General features: G+C 35.5%; 1 protein-coding gene across 38 annotated transcripts in view; it reads left to right on the forward strand.

The window, feature by feature from the left end:
* Positions 1–17,831, forward strand: part of ZBTB20 (zinc finger and BTB domain containing 20) — a 900,898-nt gene that overhangs the window by 170,992 nt on the left and 712,075 nt on the right. For 22 of the 38 annotated variants that reach the window (XM_071214788.1, XM_071214799.1, XM_071214789.1 and 19 more), the window contains one exon: positions 1,251–1,301. The exons of 14 other annotated variants lie outside the window; for them this stretch is intronic. The gene's annotated coding sequence lies outside the window, so the exon portion shown is untranslated. Of the gene's footprint in view, positions 1–1,250; positions 1,302–6,981; positions 7,058–17,831 lie in introns of all 38 variants that reach the window. 2 more of the 38 variants (XM_071214781.1, XM_071214780.1) reach the window with 1 other exon arrangement.

The raw sequence follows: 17,831 nt of genomic DNA on the forward strand, positions 1-17,831 counted from the left end.
ATTAATCTTAAAGTCACTTTAAAGGCACCTCAACTTGTCTGCTCTGCTGCTCACAGACCCAGCTTTGAGTCTGTAATATCAGATAGATTTGGATAGAAAAGAATTTAAAAGTGACTTATCCATTTGTTTGGCATCATTACCTGCAAATGTGTGTAGGACACTACTATTAGCCTTGCTTCCAAGTAATTATATAGCCAGTCTCAGATGCTAATGCTTTAGGTGCCATTGATCTGTTCAATGTATACAGAGCACATTCCCTTATGCTTCCTTGTTTCCTTCCACCCATTTTTCTTTTTTGTTCTCTTTGGATTATTTGTATTTATGCAAATCTTTCCAGCCCCATTTGCAAATCTTTTTTTTTTAAAGATTTATTTATTTATTTCTCTCCCCTTCCCCCACTGCCTCCCAGTTGTCTGTTTTCTGTCTATTTGCTGCATCGTCTTTGTCCGCTTCTGTTGTCAGCGGCATGGGAATCTGTGTTTCTTTTTGTTGTGTCAGCTCTCCGTGTGTGTGGCGCCATTCCTGGGCAGGCTGCACTTTCTTTCACACTGGGAGGCTCTCCTTACAGGGTGCACTCCTTGCGCATGGGGCTCCCCTACACGGGGGACAACCCTGCGTGGCAGGGCACTCCTTGCGTGCATCAGCACTGCGCATGGGCCAGCTCCACACGGGTCAAGGCGGCTCAGGGTTTGAACTGCACACCTCCCATGTGGTAGACGGACGCCCTAACCACTGGGCCAAGTCCGCCGCCCCATTTGCAAATCTTAAGCTATTTTAAGGCTTGTGTCTTAGGTTTGTATACTCTTAACTCACCAGTGCTTACCTGTGCATTTTGCATTGCAGTTCTTTGAGAAACATGTTAAATAAAAATAAACAAATAAGTCAATAAATGGGATAAACGCTATTTTAAATTAGTTTTTTAAATTATAAAATTATAAATGTTAATACCTTTATTAGTGTAAATGCAGAAAGCTTTAGTAATGCTATAACAAATCCCTTGTTCCCCATCCTTGTCAAAAATGTATACACAGAGGTTTAGACCATACATTTGTGCCACATGTTACGGAGTACTTGTACTATAAGTATACATCTGAATCTGAATTTGTTTCAGTTTACTTTTTCTTTTTAAAACTCTAGATGTTAGTTGACATAAACAAATTCAGCTAACTTATTCTCAAGGCTTGTCATAAATATGAAAATATAAATTGTTTTCTGGCAGATTTCTAATTTCGAATATCTCGTTATTATAGACACACAAAAAGAATGTTAAGAATTGCCCTGTGAGAGTCTGAAGGCTAAAGGTAATGTCCAGTGATATTTTCTTGAATGGATTTTATCTTCTTGAAATGTTTTATAATTATTTAAGGCCTTGGGTTTACTACCTCAGATCTTTCCTTTATAATCTTTTAACACATTGAATATCCTTTTCTATATCTACCTACAATGATCTGAAATTGTAAGTCAAAAAAGAAACCTTTTGAAGTCTTCTGAGAATATTTAAGTCTAGTTGGGTGTTTCTATACTTCTTCTTTCTTCTGTATGGGATTGTGCTCTTCTATTGTTTCTCATTAGTTTGGGACTTTTGATTCTATACCTTGCTCTTTCTTCAACAATCAGGTTGGCTCAGAGCCAAAATGTCAGTATCTGTTTCTCCTTAGGGGCAGTTTTACAACTAACTTTAAGAAAGAAAGATACATTTGTTGGGGACAGCGCAGCCATTCATGTGAGATTTCATGGCTACTAAGTCCAGAATTTCAGGCAAGAAGATTACTATAGACTTGTGTTTTTGCATTGTGTATTAAGAGCTTATAGGAATTGAAGAAGATTTCATAGACAAGAGGGGGCTGTAATTACTTTGCTTCTTACATGCATGGCTACATCTTCCAGCGAGAATAACATGGTAGGGTAATTTATTATAGAAGCGTAAATCCTAGTTACATTGGAGGGGGATGGGATGATGTGATCCTACCATCAGTTTCGTGAATACATATACTTAAGCATGTGTGATAGCTTGTTTTTAATTTCTTTACACCAGAGCACACCTCAAACATTCCATTTAGCAGTGGGATATGCAAATTATTCCAAATGCAGCAGCAGTACTTTCACCTGAATGTCAAAACTGTCAAGGAGCTTTAAATCAAATCTTTATAACATTTTAAAAAATCAACCAGTCCCGAGACTGAGGAACCAAACTCACTGAAAAAACTTGATTCCCACACTTCCAAAAAAACCTGATGTATCAACAGGGTAATGTCAAAGTTCTAATTCACCTGTTTTCTAATTTTAGCCTTTTAAGGATTTTATTTTATTTGGCTTAATTATGATATTTTCTACAAGTTAATGAGAAATGCCTTGATTAATAAAACCAAATGTCAAAGAAAATGATAACTTGATGAAAAATTAATACTTGGCAATATTTTAAGGTACAGAAGCACTATAGATGTACTCTTTTTTTTAAAAGATTTATTTATTTCTTTCTCTCTCCTTCCCCCTCCCCCCTGTTGTCTGCTCTCTGTGTCCATTCGCTGTGTGTTCCTCTATGACCACTTCCATCCTTACCAGCAGCACTGGGAATCCTTTTTTTTTTTGGTTGCGTTATCTCTCCTCGTGGGCCCCACCACTCCGGGGCAGTCTGCACTTTCTTTCGCGCTGGGCGGCTCTCCTTACCGGGTGTACTCCTTGCACATGGGGCTCCCCTACGGGGGACACCCCTGTGTGGCAGGACACTCCCTGCACGCATCAGCTCTCTCTGTGCACATCAGCATTCCCTGCACGCGGGCCAGCTCCACATGGGTCAAGGAGGCCTGGGGTTCACGGACCTCCCATGTGGTAGGCAGATGCCCTATCCTTTGGGCCAAGTCCACTTCCTGGGCACATCAGCACTCCCTGCCTGTATTAGCATTCCCTGCGTGGGGGCCAGGTCCACACAGGTCAAGGAGGCCTGGGGTTAGAACCGCAGACTTCCCATGTGGTAGGCAGATACCCTATCCATTGGGCCAAATCTGCTTCCCTAAAGATGTACTCTTAAACCTCATACTTCACCAGCTCTTTCTGAAGATAGGGTAACCCCAGTTCTCCTTACAACTAAGTTTTCACAGCCCTATGTGTAGATGTCTTTTTGCAATATAATTTTTAGCAATTTGCTGCAAACTTTTTTTAGTTCTATTTGAGATAGGAATATATTCTTAATTTTTATCTCTCTTTCTAGCCCCACAATATTTTTAATTTTTATTTCACAAAACTAAGGTAAGACATATTTTAGATTGGTTACAGAAATGAAGTTAACCATACTAAAAATTTGATTTCTCTGTTTGTGTGTGTGTTTTAAAATAACTTATGGTTTAAAATATAGTAATTGGTGACAAGATATCTGTTAGACTATTATTTTGTTTTGTTTGTTATGAATATTTCAGTTTTTATATTTAAATGTTATTCAGTAAACATAATATATACAAAGAGCCCATAGCCTGTCAACGAGAAAATGATTTTAGGATGTGAATTTGCTTTTTTAAAATATATTTTTCATGATATCTCATTAAAAAACCTGGGTACAAATAAAGACTTGTAACTTGCTCTTAATTGTAAATTGTTAGTTCAAAAAACTGAAGAATGAGGAAAATAATTATTTTATTTTTTTTCTTTTTACTGGAGACTAGGGAATTGGAAGATAAAAATTATAACATGTGTTTGTCCATCTTCACAAATACCAGGATGATTTTTTAATATAAATACTTCTGTGTTTGATTAAATGTTACATGGAAATGGTACTATGTAGGATTATAGCCCATGTTACTTGTTTGTTTTTTTAAAGATTTATTTTTATTTATTTATCTGCCCCCCCCTTGTTGTTTGACCTCACTATCTCCTGTCTGTATCCATTTGCTGTGTGCTCTCTCTATCTGCTCGTTTTCTCTTTAGGAGGCACTGGGAACCAAACCTGGAACCTCCCATGTGGGAGAGAGGTGCCCAATCATTTCAACCACCTCAGCTTCCTGATCTTTTGTATCTCTCATTGTCTTTTCTATTTGTGTCTCCTTGTTGTGTCATCTTGTTGCACCAACTCACCACACCTGCCCATGACTCCAGTTTGCTGTCCCACTCATCTTCTCCAGGCCAGCTCACCACACTTGCCCATCACTCCAGCTTGCTGTACCAGTCATCTTCTCCAGGAGGCACTGGAAACTAAACCTGAGACCTCCTTCTGTGGTAGGTGGGAGCTTAGTCATTTGAGCCACGTCCACTACCCCCATGTTGGTTTTTTATTTTCGTATTTCACAGAAAAATGTCCAACTACATGAAAGACAGCTCAGTGACCTCCTCTGTATTATGCTTTTGTTTTGTTGTTCAGAGATTTTTAAAAAGGCTCATATACTCAATGAAATGGACTCACTTTAACCATCTGTTCAAACTATGACAGGAATGGTCTTACCTATCAACAGAAAATTTTTGCCAACTAATACGAAAATCACTTTCTCTGGGGATTTCTAGAGTGGTGTTTCAGGCATGTTCCTATGTGTGGTGTAGCATAAATAGAAAAGTGTCAGTCAATATCCTATAAACACAATATATTCCAATTCCAAAGGGGGTATATATTCTTCTATGGAGAATCTAGTAATGTTAAAAATTGGAGATGAATTATGCTGAGTCTTCCCTTAGCTGGCTCTAGGTTTTAATTGTTTTTGTGTCTTGCCTGGTTCCAGGCATCCAGTCTATACTGGCAAAACTACTTGATGGGGAAAGGCCACCAACATTGGGCTACCCTGATGGCTTACATACCTGCCACGAATAATAGCTTTGTCAGCTAGTTAATCATTGCATTGTTCTTCTTAGCTGATCACAACCCAGAAAAATTTAAGTTGTAATGTAACACAAAGTTCCTATTATATTCCTATACCTGCAATTATTTGTGTTAAAAGTCATCCTTTCTTCTTTTCTCATATTCCCTTAAATAAGCCATACCCAAATTCTTGGACAGTTCTTAAATTACATATTAAATAATGTGCATTCTTCTTATTTATACTATTCTTCATCATTTCAGCAATTTCCTTCCATGTATGAATCAATTAATTTTTATTCATTAGTTACAAATTTTGGCTAAAGAAATACTAATGCATACCTCACAATCCACAGTTTTATAAATTTTTAGTTGAGATTCTAGTTATTTGAGTAAATATTGTAAGAGAATGACATTCTTTTCACCAAATGTTTATGAACAAGGGAGAAAGACCAAAACCCAAATTCATCTCTAAGAGGCTTTTGCTTGGTGTTACATTTCTTTTTCTGATCCAAGAAATGAGCAGAACTGAACCAACCCTACACAGTTAAAATCTTTTGTTCCAGGGTGTTGTGTTATGATATTTTCAACTTGATGCCTGAATTAACATACACAACAATCAGCTGATGTTCTTTGAAGAATCAAACTCTTTTAGAAAATTATAAAGTGTTAGACTATCTCTCATCCAACAGAAAAATGCTAAAAATGAATGTTTTCTAATGGGCTTAAAATATGTAGCTTCCCAATGTCAAGGACTTATAATTAGACATATCTTCTCTCTAAATGACTTTTTAGCACCTTTGAAAGCTGCTTTCTCTCCTTTACTGTATTTTATTCTGCATGCTTAAGTAATTAAAACCTTCTTTATTTGAAAAGATAATATAGCTCCCAAAGTTATCTAATGTATGACCTAAGTACTAGTAGAATGATCAGTGCTATTGAATGGAATTCATTTACTTATTTGTTTTCTTTGGAAACTTGTAAATATTAATTGAATAAACTATGCTCATGAAACACTGATAGATTAAAAATCAAACAAAAACAAAGGACAAACATTTTCTAAGAAATGTAAGGGATTTGTGTTTCTTTCCTAAACACTCCTCCTTATCTACCATTCCCTCACATATCCAGGTCTCTTTTTGTATTATTTAGTGATGACAACACGTTTTTTATTCCTCTAATGAAATGGAAAGCAGATTAACATGCTTTTCTTTTTTGGAATTAGATACTTATTGTAGTACTGCTCTGCGTATCTTTGTAATAGTCCCCAACTCTACCCACAACTAATTAGTGACTTTCAAAAGTAGGGAACATCTTGATTTTGTGGTAGCTCTATATTTATCAGTGATCAAGGAAGTGTTACTAATACACTTGCCAGTATGAAAAAATAATTAAGTATGGGAAGCAGATTTAACTTAACTGATAGAGTGTCCACCTACCATATGGGAGACCCAGGGTTCAAACGCAGGGCCTCCAGACCCATGTGATGAGATGGCCCATACGCAGTGCTAACACATGCAAGAAGTGCCATGCCATGCAGGGGTGTCCCCTGTGTAAGGGAGCCCCATGTGAAAGGATTGCGCCATGCAAGGAGAGCCGCCCTGTGCAAATAAAGCACAGCCTGCCCAGGAGTGGCGCTGCACACATGGAGAGTTGACGCAGCAAGATGACACAACAAAGAGAGACGCAGATTCCCAGTGCCACTGACAAAAATGCAAGAACACACAGCGAATGGACACAGAGAGCAGACAATGTTGGGGGAAGGGAGGGGAAATTAAAAAAAACAAGTAAATAAAGGGCCAGATGGTTGAGCCCAGCACCTATCAAGAGCCCAGTATGTGAGGGCTTGCCCCATGGAATGACAGAAACATTACCAGGATCAGTGGAGTCAGAATTAAGCTTTTACCATAAGAAAAAGAATGGTTTTCATATTTACTTTCTCAAGATTTAGAGATTTAAATGTGCAGATCTCATTTGTGCTATTAACATTTAAGAGCATGTATTTCCCTGTGCCTCAAGAGCCAACAGTGTCACGTGTGTCAGGAAGGTCTCTTGGAACAGGACATAATGGAATAAAAGTAAACCATTTAGCATATAAACATTTTGCCAGTCAAAGTTTTTGCATTGTTCTCCCATAACAACCTATACTTTTACTATTTCAACATGATTAGTACACTGTACTATAAATGAATCTTTTTCTCCTTCAGGAGACTGTATGCCTTGTGCTATAAGGAACTTTGCCTCTCCTGACCATGTGTTTCCCACAGTGTGTGGCAAGCTGAGGTACTAATAAATATATTCACTTAGTGTTCTGTTGAAATGAAAATATTGTGATAGCAGTTATAATAAGATTAATATGAAGTGAAAAAAATTAAGAAAGCATTCTTTCCCTTTCCTGTGATTTGCTTTTGTATGTATAAATATCCGAACATCAGAGGAGTGAGTGACAAGATTAATTAACCCTAGGCCTTCTTCCTTCCTTCTCTCCCTCTTTTCTTTCCATCCTCCAACAAATATTTACTGAATGCTTGCTCTGAGCCAGGAACTTCTTAGGTATTAGATATAACTATTGAATAAAAGAACATCATCCTTGCCATTGTGAAATATATGGCCTAATAGAGAGATTAGATATTAAACAAATAAGTATAAGCACACTAGAAACATAGATATATAAGTACATGATTTATTTTGTTGAACATCTCAGTTCTGGCGTGAGATTAGGACATTTGGTCTGTACTGGAGAAATTATCTTCAATGGCCTGTCTTCCTAACAGTAGATTACTTCTAGATTAAAGAATTGCAAAGGCCAAATTATTTTTGATTGTGCCATAAGGAGTGGGTTAGCTTTGGGATGAAGATACAAAGTAACATATCCTTCATAATGGTTGAATCATAAAGAAAACTATTTTGTAAACCTGACTTACTGTACATGATATAGATGACCTTGATAAGTATTTTCAAATACCAGCTTGGAAATTTGGGGGAATTTCTAATAAATTTTAAATTATAGGAAATTATTTCTTTTAAAGATTGTTTATTAATAGTCCAGAGGTTATCTGTTAATTGGGTTGCAGTAATAGTGAAGAAAGAGCAGGTGACAGAAATATATATTTTCCCTTCCTTTCATTGCACATGTGTGTGGAACAGCTTTCTCTTCTGATCAGATTGTTCATTTTGCTTCCTTTTGGATATGTGTACTGTTTGGCCTTCCAGCCTTGCGTGTTCATTGAAAGGCATTCCAAGTCGTTATGCTTGCTCAGTAAAAAGACCATTTTCTCCATCAGCTGTCCACTTGGACACACATTCTTCACTCACAAAAGGAGTTTGTATGCATACAGTGTATAATACATAAATTTGTCAAATTAATCGCAGATAATCAGTTTTTTAAAGTTATAATTTGAGCTATGACCTCTCAAACTGTGAATTATAAGATTTGACCCTTTGGTTCATGGTTTGACACAGCAGCCGTTAATTATAGTTTTTAAAGGACATTTTATTTCTGTTAGAATTCATGTTATGAAAACAGTTTAAGTATTTTCCTTTTAACTTTCAGGAATGAATGCTGTAATGTAAATGCATGTGTGTACATGTACATTCAAATATAATAAATAGCTGGCATATATTTATGCATATTATTCATATACAATGTATATTTATAGCAGTACATTAAGTCTGGTATGCCTACCTATAAGGATTTTGATGTAATAACCTACGAGTTAACACTAAGACCATACTTATATAACTCTGGTACCAGGATGAGATCAGCTTTTTAAATACACTTATCAGGGTGAGAGGGACTTATGACCATTTGAATCTAGGCATTTTCTCTTTCCTTTTCCTCGAGCAAGGGATACAGGAGGTGTTTATGAATGCCCAGGTTGATGTGAGAGAATATAAGTTCCTCAAGTGGTTTTAGCAAGTGTTCACAGTTCAAGGTACTAAGACGAAAAGTACATAAGGTCAGTTTAGGTAAGATGTACGAACACTTTGCTGATACCATCAGTATTTGAAATGGAGGAATTTAGTGTGTTTCTTTTTGGATAAAAAGGAAGATTTGCATATACTGAAAATAGTTCAGAGTATAGCTTTGTGTTGCTATTTAAGAAAAATCTAATAATATTTAGATGATTTCTTCACTTCTAAAGCAGGTTTCCTCATTTTGTGCAAAATGTATTCTTTGTTGCCAAGTCCACAAAATTAAATCTAAATTATTATGGAGAGATAAATATTTTTAAAAATTCGGATTGATTTTCTTAAAGGTGTATAACCACCTATTTGTATTTCAAGTATTTCAGAACTGGTTACCTTGATTTTGTTCAAATTCTTCTCTAGATTAAAATTTGTACGATGTGTTTCATAACAGAATTTAATAATTTACACAAAAGCATTGAGAAAAGAGAACTTAAAGAAAGTGACTTTTCTGTCATAGGATAGATAGTATTGCTTTTAAAGTTTTTCCCTATGAAAAATGTTTCCCTTATATGTTTGAGTACATACTTTAAGCTTTTAAAAAAGCATTTAACTTTATAAAAACTTCTCCATTTTAGTTTCAGAATTACGTTACTACCTTAGTTAACTCTAGAGCTTCAAATGATAACTGTCATTAACAGGCTGACAATTTTGGAATGCCTTATTGATAGCTATGTGTAAACTTTTGTTTCTTCAACTTGTTTGTACTATGCTTTCTGTACTGGAAATAGTGTAAAATTTGGAGTTAGGACTGAGTTTAACTTTTGGCTTATCTACTTACTGTGAGTTGTGGCAAGTTACTTTATACTTCTCTGAATTTGAGTCTTCTTGAAGAAGAAAATGGGAAAAATAATACCTATCTTTTGGGGTTATATTTAGGATAGGAGATATTATTAATACATTCTTGAATTCAATGTCTAGCATATAGAAAGTGGACAATAACTGATAGCTGTTTAAACTTGAGCAATGTTCATCAGCTTTCAAAACTTAAAAAGCTTTCTTTTAATGAATTTGTAATGATTTCCTTCATCCCATGTACTTCTTCCCTTTTTTTTTCATTGTTTTTGTCTATCTAATTTTCCCATGTTTACTTTTACACCTGGAATTACCAACTCATCATGACTATACATGAAGAGAAATAGGTGACCCCTCGAAAGAAAGTCAGTGTGCTGTTAGGAAGAAGAACTTAATGTTCCAAAAAGAGGCAAATATTTTGTCATATGGCATGGGTCAGTTTTAAAATTCTCTTAAAACAGGATCTAAGGAATAAAAAGTCTTTTTCTGATTAAGAATGTAGTTTCTTTTCTTTTCTTGTTAAACCCATTCGTTTTGGGGTTTTAAAGAGATGGGTATGGGGAAAGGCAGGAAGAGATGAGAGGTGGAGGCGTCTTTGGGACATGGAGCTGCCCTGGATGGTGCTTCAGGGGCAATCACCGGACATTGTAAATCCTCACAGGGCCCACTGGATGGAATGGGGGAGAGTGTGGGCCATGGTGTGGACCGTTGACCATGGGGTGCGGGGGGTGCCCAGAGATGTACTTGTCAAATGCAATGGATGTGTCATGATGATGGGAGGGAGTGTTGCTGGGGGGGGGAGAGGTGGGGTGGGGGTGGTAGGGTTCAATGGGACCTCATATATATATATATTTTTAATGTAATATTATTACAAAGTCAATAAAAAAAATAAATAAATAATTAAAAATAAATAAATAAATAAAGAGACTAAGAGAAACTACACTATCATTTGTACTTAGAATTTATCCACAACAAAAACATGACAAAAAAGAGTTCTTTCAAAAATATGAGTTCTGAGTTTTTCTTGGTTTACTACTTGATTTCTTTAGGTCTGAGTACTGATTTTGGTGCTTATTTTTGTAGCTATAGTAAGGAAACAAAAGTTTTGTCCTGTACTCTGCAATCAAGTTAAATTAAGACAAATGACATTTTTTTTAGGCTAAAAAAGAACTAAACCATTGACTGGTCAATGTAGTTTTAGAACTGTATACTTGAATTGATAGAATTGAAGGATTAATACAGAAAGTCCTGTAAGTGTTTAATCTCTATAATTTTATACTAATCACAACTAATGATTTTACTTGAAATAGCTTTCTATATGTTTAGAATTACCTAGTATTGGAATTTAGGCAGTGATTCTCCTCTCAAATGGATCTGGTTTGGAAAGCATTATAAAATAATAGCTCCCTTCCCAAAGAAAAATGCAGTTGTGTTAAGGCAGCACACGTTTAATGGTGTCTTAACTGAAACAGGTGCCTTACTTGCTTTGTTGTCTAGGAGCAGCTTTATAGATTTAAGCACTGAGTATACAGTACACAGTGGCACTATTAACAAATAAGAATGAGGCCAAGGGAAAACTCATCTAGGATCCACATAACCTAAATGCAGTTAGTAAACAGAGACACTAACTCTCATTAAGCATAATTAAACCTAATATTGACTGTAAACTGTTACTTACCTTAAACTTCTCTGTAGAGAGTGTGGTAAGGGATTAACCTAGTAGATTGGGACATTAATTACTACCTCTTTCACAATTAATGTTACCATGAAGAAGGGCTATGTTCATAAATAAAACATGGGAGAGATTGAGAGACTGAAAATATATAAATTTATTTTAGAAAAAGAAGAAAAGTCTAAATTTTTTAAAAAGTGAGTTGTGAGTGGTGCCAGCCCCAGTAAAATGGAACTCTCACTAATTACTACCAAAAAAATAGGCTAAGATAATCACAGAGGTGTATCCCTGCCTTCTGACTGACAGAAACCTGCTTCATAGGAGAGACCGCTTTACCAGCATACTCTTCTTCATGCGCTTGCCTAAACTAATATGAAGTTTGAGGAGAGAATGAGGGGAAATAAAATTTCTTTCTTTTTTCCCCAGTCATTAATAGGCCAATATTTATGAAACTGGTTAAAATGATTGTATAAATGTTTGATTTCTCAGCAAGAAGGTATATTGCTGTTTTTGTTCAGTCAAAATGTTATGGGTACTGGTCTCCTGCTACTATTTAATAATCTCCTTCTTGGGTGCAATCTGAAGAATATGTTGTGAGAGATATAAAAATGTCAGCTAAATTTAAGATCAACTGTTAAGTTTTTATATTATATTGCTGCCCCAAGGGGGGAGACCAGGGTCCAGGAGATAAGAATTTAAAGAGAAAAGCAAAGTAATGGCAATATAAACTTATCTACCAGTATTAGAATTTCCCCACAATCCATCAGGCTATCTGTTTGAGGTGAATATTTATGCTATTGCCTATTTCTTGTTTTCTATTTCCTTTCCAATAAGGGACCATATACTTACTTCTGGACTTTCTTATTTCACCAGGAGGGGATTCTAATTTTGGGCATTTAATTCCCACATACAACCTTGCCTGTGGTTGCAGTATTAAATTACTGTCAGGATCCTAACCAACTCTTAGTGCTGCCATGCTAAATTTTATCTTTCAGGTCTTATAAATATCAGAGTAACATAGTAGTTGTGTGTATGGAAATTAAGCCTGGGGCATGAATTCATTGTTTTTTTAGTGCATGAAGGATTTAATTTTATAATAAAACCCCCATTTTTAAAAATTTAAAGCTAGTTTCACAGCTTATTGAAATGAATTAATGTAATAGAAATAATTAATGGACAAAAATCTATCTTTCATTCCCCCCTATTGAACAAAAATTCTCAAACTGGTTAGATGACAGACGATGAACAAAAACAGTGAGAGTAAGAGTACTTCTATCCTCTGTACTTGTAATAATCGTGACATTATGAAATAACCATAACAATGGCACTCTTATTAATCAGACATATTTATACTGAATTAGTGTTGGCTTCTACTCTATATTACCTTTAGTTTTACGTGAACTTTTATTATCTGTGCATATCAAAAGAGACGTGGTGAATGAACAAAGAAGCCCTGTTATGAGACAAGTATTATTTGACATTTTGGGAAGCTCTTATTATAGGGTTTCCTCTTAAGTGAGAATAACAGGAAGGTTGTCATTAGTTGCACTATTACAGACACTCTGGCTTTTTAAAAACAGAAATGGATCCCACTTTTTTCCTTGAAGAAGATTCATCAGTAAGAGGAATTAGAATGATCCAGGACTTCTAATCTAGACTCCTCCACCTAATCACATCTTTTTTATCATATGAAACAATGATATCATAAGACATCTCTCAGGATAATTGTTTTTCCCTTAGTTTACAAAGCAGAATGACTCTTAATTTTAAAAGATGCATAATCATTTTTAGACTTCTGGAAAATCTCTGATTAAACCAAACTGCAGAAGTCTTGCAAGATCTACATCCATACTACAAAAGAGGTGTCCTTTAAGAGAACAGTTCTATTTAAGTTCTTCTGAGGATTTCTTACCAAGCTTGTGACATACCTGACTGGGAATTATGGTGAAAAAGTTTGATGATGGGTAATATTGCCTCTTAGAACCACTGGATCTGTACTTTGGGGGCTGCCAGTTTTCATATATTTTTTGTCTGCATTCATATATATTTTTTATCTGCCTCAAATTTTAAGCCCAAATAATTAAAATAATACTGTTGAAGAGAAAATAGGTGAGTCATTACAGTTGTATCACGTTGGCTGCCTGAGTATAAAGAACATTGATTCTCAAAATAGAGAAAATAGAGATACTAACTGTGGAACTTTTTCAAATGACCTCCAGTCCTGTTGACAATTATTTTATAGACTCTTGTCTAGAGCAAAAAAAAAAAAAAAATACTAGAAAATGATTTGACCAATTAAAAATTTAGCTGCTTTTAATCTTTTAAAGTATCATTAGAATTTTTGTAATTGCAGAATTATCCTCTACCTCTATCACTTCTCCCTAAATTTTATTTTAACAGACAGTCTTGGGAGTTAACAGTATTGGTATTCAATGGAAAAACAACATAACACAGAAGTCCTCAAGAAAAAAAAAACTGCCAAGTTTTCTGAATGAGCCATGAAAAACCATTAAACTTGTCCTAATCACTCATCTATCCTGCATAGCAATAGAAATGACAAAACTGTTTTGTACTTTGAAATATTTAAATTGAATCCTCTTTAAAAATTATTTAATTGCTCATTTGTTTTTAAATTTCTAATGACTTCAACTATACATTTTTATTGGATTTTAGAAAGATGAGCTAATTGATTTTACTTGTGGCTGTTATCCTTTCTCCAAGTTGCCAGGCGGAGAGGACACTTAAACGCTCTTTAAAATTGAAGAGAACACCCTGGCCTAGAGTCAGGGAATGCCTTGGCTTTGACTCCATATATTGAAATGTCTCACTTCAGGGGCATTAATCAAACCATTCATTTAATACTAGCAGCTCAAATACCAATTGGTGGTGGTTCAAAGAAATATGTATTTCCTCGTTTTTAACTCCTATACTAGATGATGAACTGTGGGGGTAGGGAATATATCATTTTTAACTTTGTATTCTCTTCAGTGCTATTGCAGGTATTCAGTGTACTTTTGGGGATGATTCTGATTATATATGGACAAGCTGAGGTCAATGAGGAGTCATCAAATGGAAAGCTAATTGTGTGAACTTTCTTACATCAGAATGGGACTCATTAATTTTCTGATACATAAAATTTTCAGGAAAATAATTTTACTTGACCGACAAATCAGTAATTTCTCCTAGAAGCCAATTATGTATATCTCACCATGACCTAATCTAAAACTAGTTACTTTCAGATTGTCTCATGCCTTTTGTAACAAATCTATCCTTTCATTCACTTGAAATCATTTATTAGTACTATGTGTCAAGCATAGAGATATAAAATGAAAATAGAGGGAGTCTGCTCTTGAGAGTTCTCTGGGTGCTGGGGTCTCAAACACAATAGAATTCTTTAAATTTCATACCTTAGGAGAGGTCTAAAATGTTATTATGACAAGAATTCTATTTAGAGAATTAAGAAAGGATTCATAAGAGAAATTAATGTTTGGATGGAGATTTGAAAGATGAGCAGAAGTTTGATAGGTAAAGGGGAATGGGGAGGTGGTTGCACTGTGGAAGAACATTCTAGGAAAAGAGAGCAGCATGTATGAAGTCCCAGAAAGATAAGAAAGCATGGTTTATTCAGAAATGGCTGCAAATTATGGCAGAAATAAGAAGTTTGGATGGGTAATGGCCAAATTATAAAAGGCCATAAATTGTATGCTAAGTAGACTGGGTTTTATCCTACCACTTTTGGTACATTGTGGGAGGATGAATGTAAGATGAAATTAAAAGTTTAGAAATATAATTAACATTCTGTAATAACCAAATAAAATGGGGAATGTTGGAGAAGTCATGAATAACTCAGCTTCCTGGCTTTAGTGAGTTTTAGTGTCATTCATAAGGATGGAAAATGCAGGTACCTTATAAGGAGGGAGTTCTCATCTATGACTAATCTTTCCACTCCTATCTGCTGCCTCCTTTGCTTATTTAAAAACAAACAAAACAAAACAACAGAAGACCTCCTTGATTGTATATACCCTACTAGCTACTGCCTTCTCTTTTTCCCCTTCTACAAACTTTTCCAAAGAGATTGTTATATGTTGTTTCCATTTCCTTATGAATACATTCATCAATCTATGTTTGTATAGCTTATGAGGCCTCCATTACATCACTGAAAAAGCTCTCATTGAGCCTTGCTGGACTTTGCTGACCATTCCTCCTTTTTGAAGTGCTTTCTTTCCTTATTTTCCATGGCATCACACTTTCCTGACTTTCCTTCTATATTCTTTGACATTCCTTCACTCTTTCCTTTACAAATATATTCTGTATATCTAACAATTAAATAATGGAGATCCTCAAAACTGGATTCAAAGCAGTTATGATAATGCCCAACATCTTGGATATCTTTCTAGGCCTGACACATTGAGATGTTTTCAGGGAACATCTTTTAAGGTCCTTTTTTGCCATGATTCAAAGGTTATATTTAGCTACATAGTCTTGTATGCTTTATCACTAGGTGATAAATAATAGGCAACATTTGCCTACAGGGGAACTCATATGGTACCCTTTGGTCCAACTTGGGACATCTTATAAAATCTTCCTGCAGTTTATATCTTCTAACCTTGGGCAATTATTAATCCTCCTTGAGTCTTCAGTTCCTTAACCTATGTGGGGAGCCATCACGGCTATTTAGGGGTCTGTGATTCTGTGGTTTGATATTTTATTACTTGAAGAGAATAGTGACATCCAAAAGATATGCAGATGACACTTTGAGCTCCAGAGTCAAAATTTATAAAAGCATTTACTGGAATTTTCCACTGCTACACTATATATTTTGCTCCCTATGTCTAAGATAGTTCTGTGTTTGCAGAAATACTTATTCCTAATTCCATGTTGATTAAAAATTTCTTTGCACAGTTTTTGCTGTGAAACTTTATCAAATGCTTTTGAAAATCTAATTATTCCACTTGCAGATGCTTATTTAACTCCACAAGAAGCCCTCACTGATAGACTCAATTCACCAAATAGGGTTTAAGTTTTTTGGAGATCTTACAGATTCCTACTGCCTTTGGTTGCCAAGTCTGCTTCTAAACTGTTTTTTTGTGACTGGGTCACACTGCCAGTCTTTAAGTACTTTATCAAAATGTCCACTTGTAAGGATGAGTTAGTTAGATATTCTGGCCACAGTTATGATCAGCATGCATTTAGTGCCAGTAACTCATTTACATCTAGAAAATACCTTTATATTTGTCAGGTTGAATTTAAAAACATACTAATTTATGTTTCAAAATATATTTGAGGCATGGAAATTTCCCTAATGTTTTCCTCGTATGTATGAGTGTATTGCATATATATATATATATATATATATCCTTTTTAATTTAGTAAATCTAATCTTTGAAGTTCTGAGGGAGGAGTGAGGGAAGAATAATTATAGCATGAGGCATTTTTGGGACATGAGAATTGTCCTAAATGACATTGGAGCTATGAATACAGGCCATTATACATTTTAGCAAAGCCTATAAAAATGTGTGGTGCAAAGTATAAACTATAAAGTAAACTGTAGACTATAGCTAGTAGCAATGCCTCAATATGTGTTCAATTTTAACAAATACACCACACTAATGAAAGGTGTATATGGGGGGGGGGGGAAGTATGGGAGTGGGTAGGGTATATGGGAATCCCCCTTATATTTTAAATATATCATTTATGTAATCTAAAACTTCTTTAAAAATAAAATAAAATAAAATCTTTCAATTTCCCCACTTGTTTTCTAACTGATTATTTCCTTTAGCTCATAAAAAACAAAAACAAAAAAATCCTGAACAAACAGAAAGCAAACCGAAAACCAAAGTCCTGCACACTTGGTACTGGTTTTGATGTCCTTCGCTAATTTGGGTTCTATTTTATTCTGTATGCGTATATGTATTGCCACACTCAATGCTAATAGTTTTTCATTATTTCTTTGGGTAACTTCTCTTGAACTTACATAGTTCCCAATGTATCTGGATCACCCCGTCTCTGGCCCCATTTTCCCCTTTCTCATTTGAGCAATCTTTCCATTTAAAAAAAAGACCAAATATGGCCTCTCTGTAAGCCAAATTCAGCCTATAAATTCCCCCCTCCCCCCCTCCCACCCCCCAGCTTTGGAGAGGAGACTTCCTGGCAACAAGGGATTATTACCAAGCGCTAACTAGGGATGCATTTGGAAAAAGACCTTGACCAAAAGGGGGAAATATTAAATACAAATGAGTTTTTATGGCTAAGAGATTTCAAAGTGAGTCTGGAAGTCATTCCAGAGATTATGCTTATACATATCTCAGCAGGATCTCATTGACTGACACAGTAAACAGTACCTTAAATGGGGGGGCGGGGCTCCTGAGGTCTCTAGAGACATCTAGACACTATAGACAAGGCAGACAATCGCAGGGATTTGGCACCCTGTCAGTGGGCCTTACTTGGAAAATATGCTCCCCAATGTAACAGAGTTAGACCCATTTATAATTTCCCTGTACATGCCTCTTCTGACCCTTTTATCTGAACCTATAAATAGCACTGTATTTGTTGAATATATGTCACAGAGACTTAATCTTCAATCGGTTCATATGCCAGTTAAACCCTGAATCTCAGCAGAAT

Source organism: Dasypus novemcinctus, chromosome 4 (genome assembly GCF_030445035.2).
Source record: "Dasypus novemcinctus isolate mDasNov1 chromosome 4, mDasNov1.1.hap2, whole genome shotgun sequence".
NCBI lineage: Eukaryota > Metazoa > Chordata > Mammalia > Cingulata > Dasypodidae > Dasypus > Dasypus novemcinctus.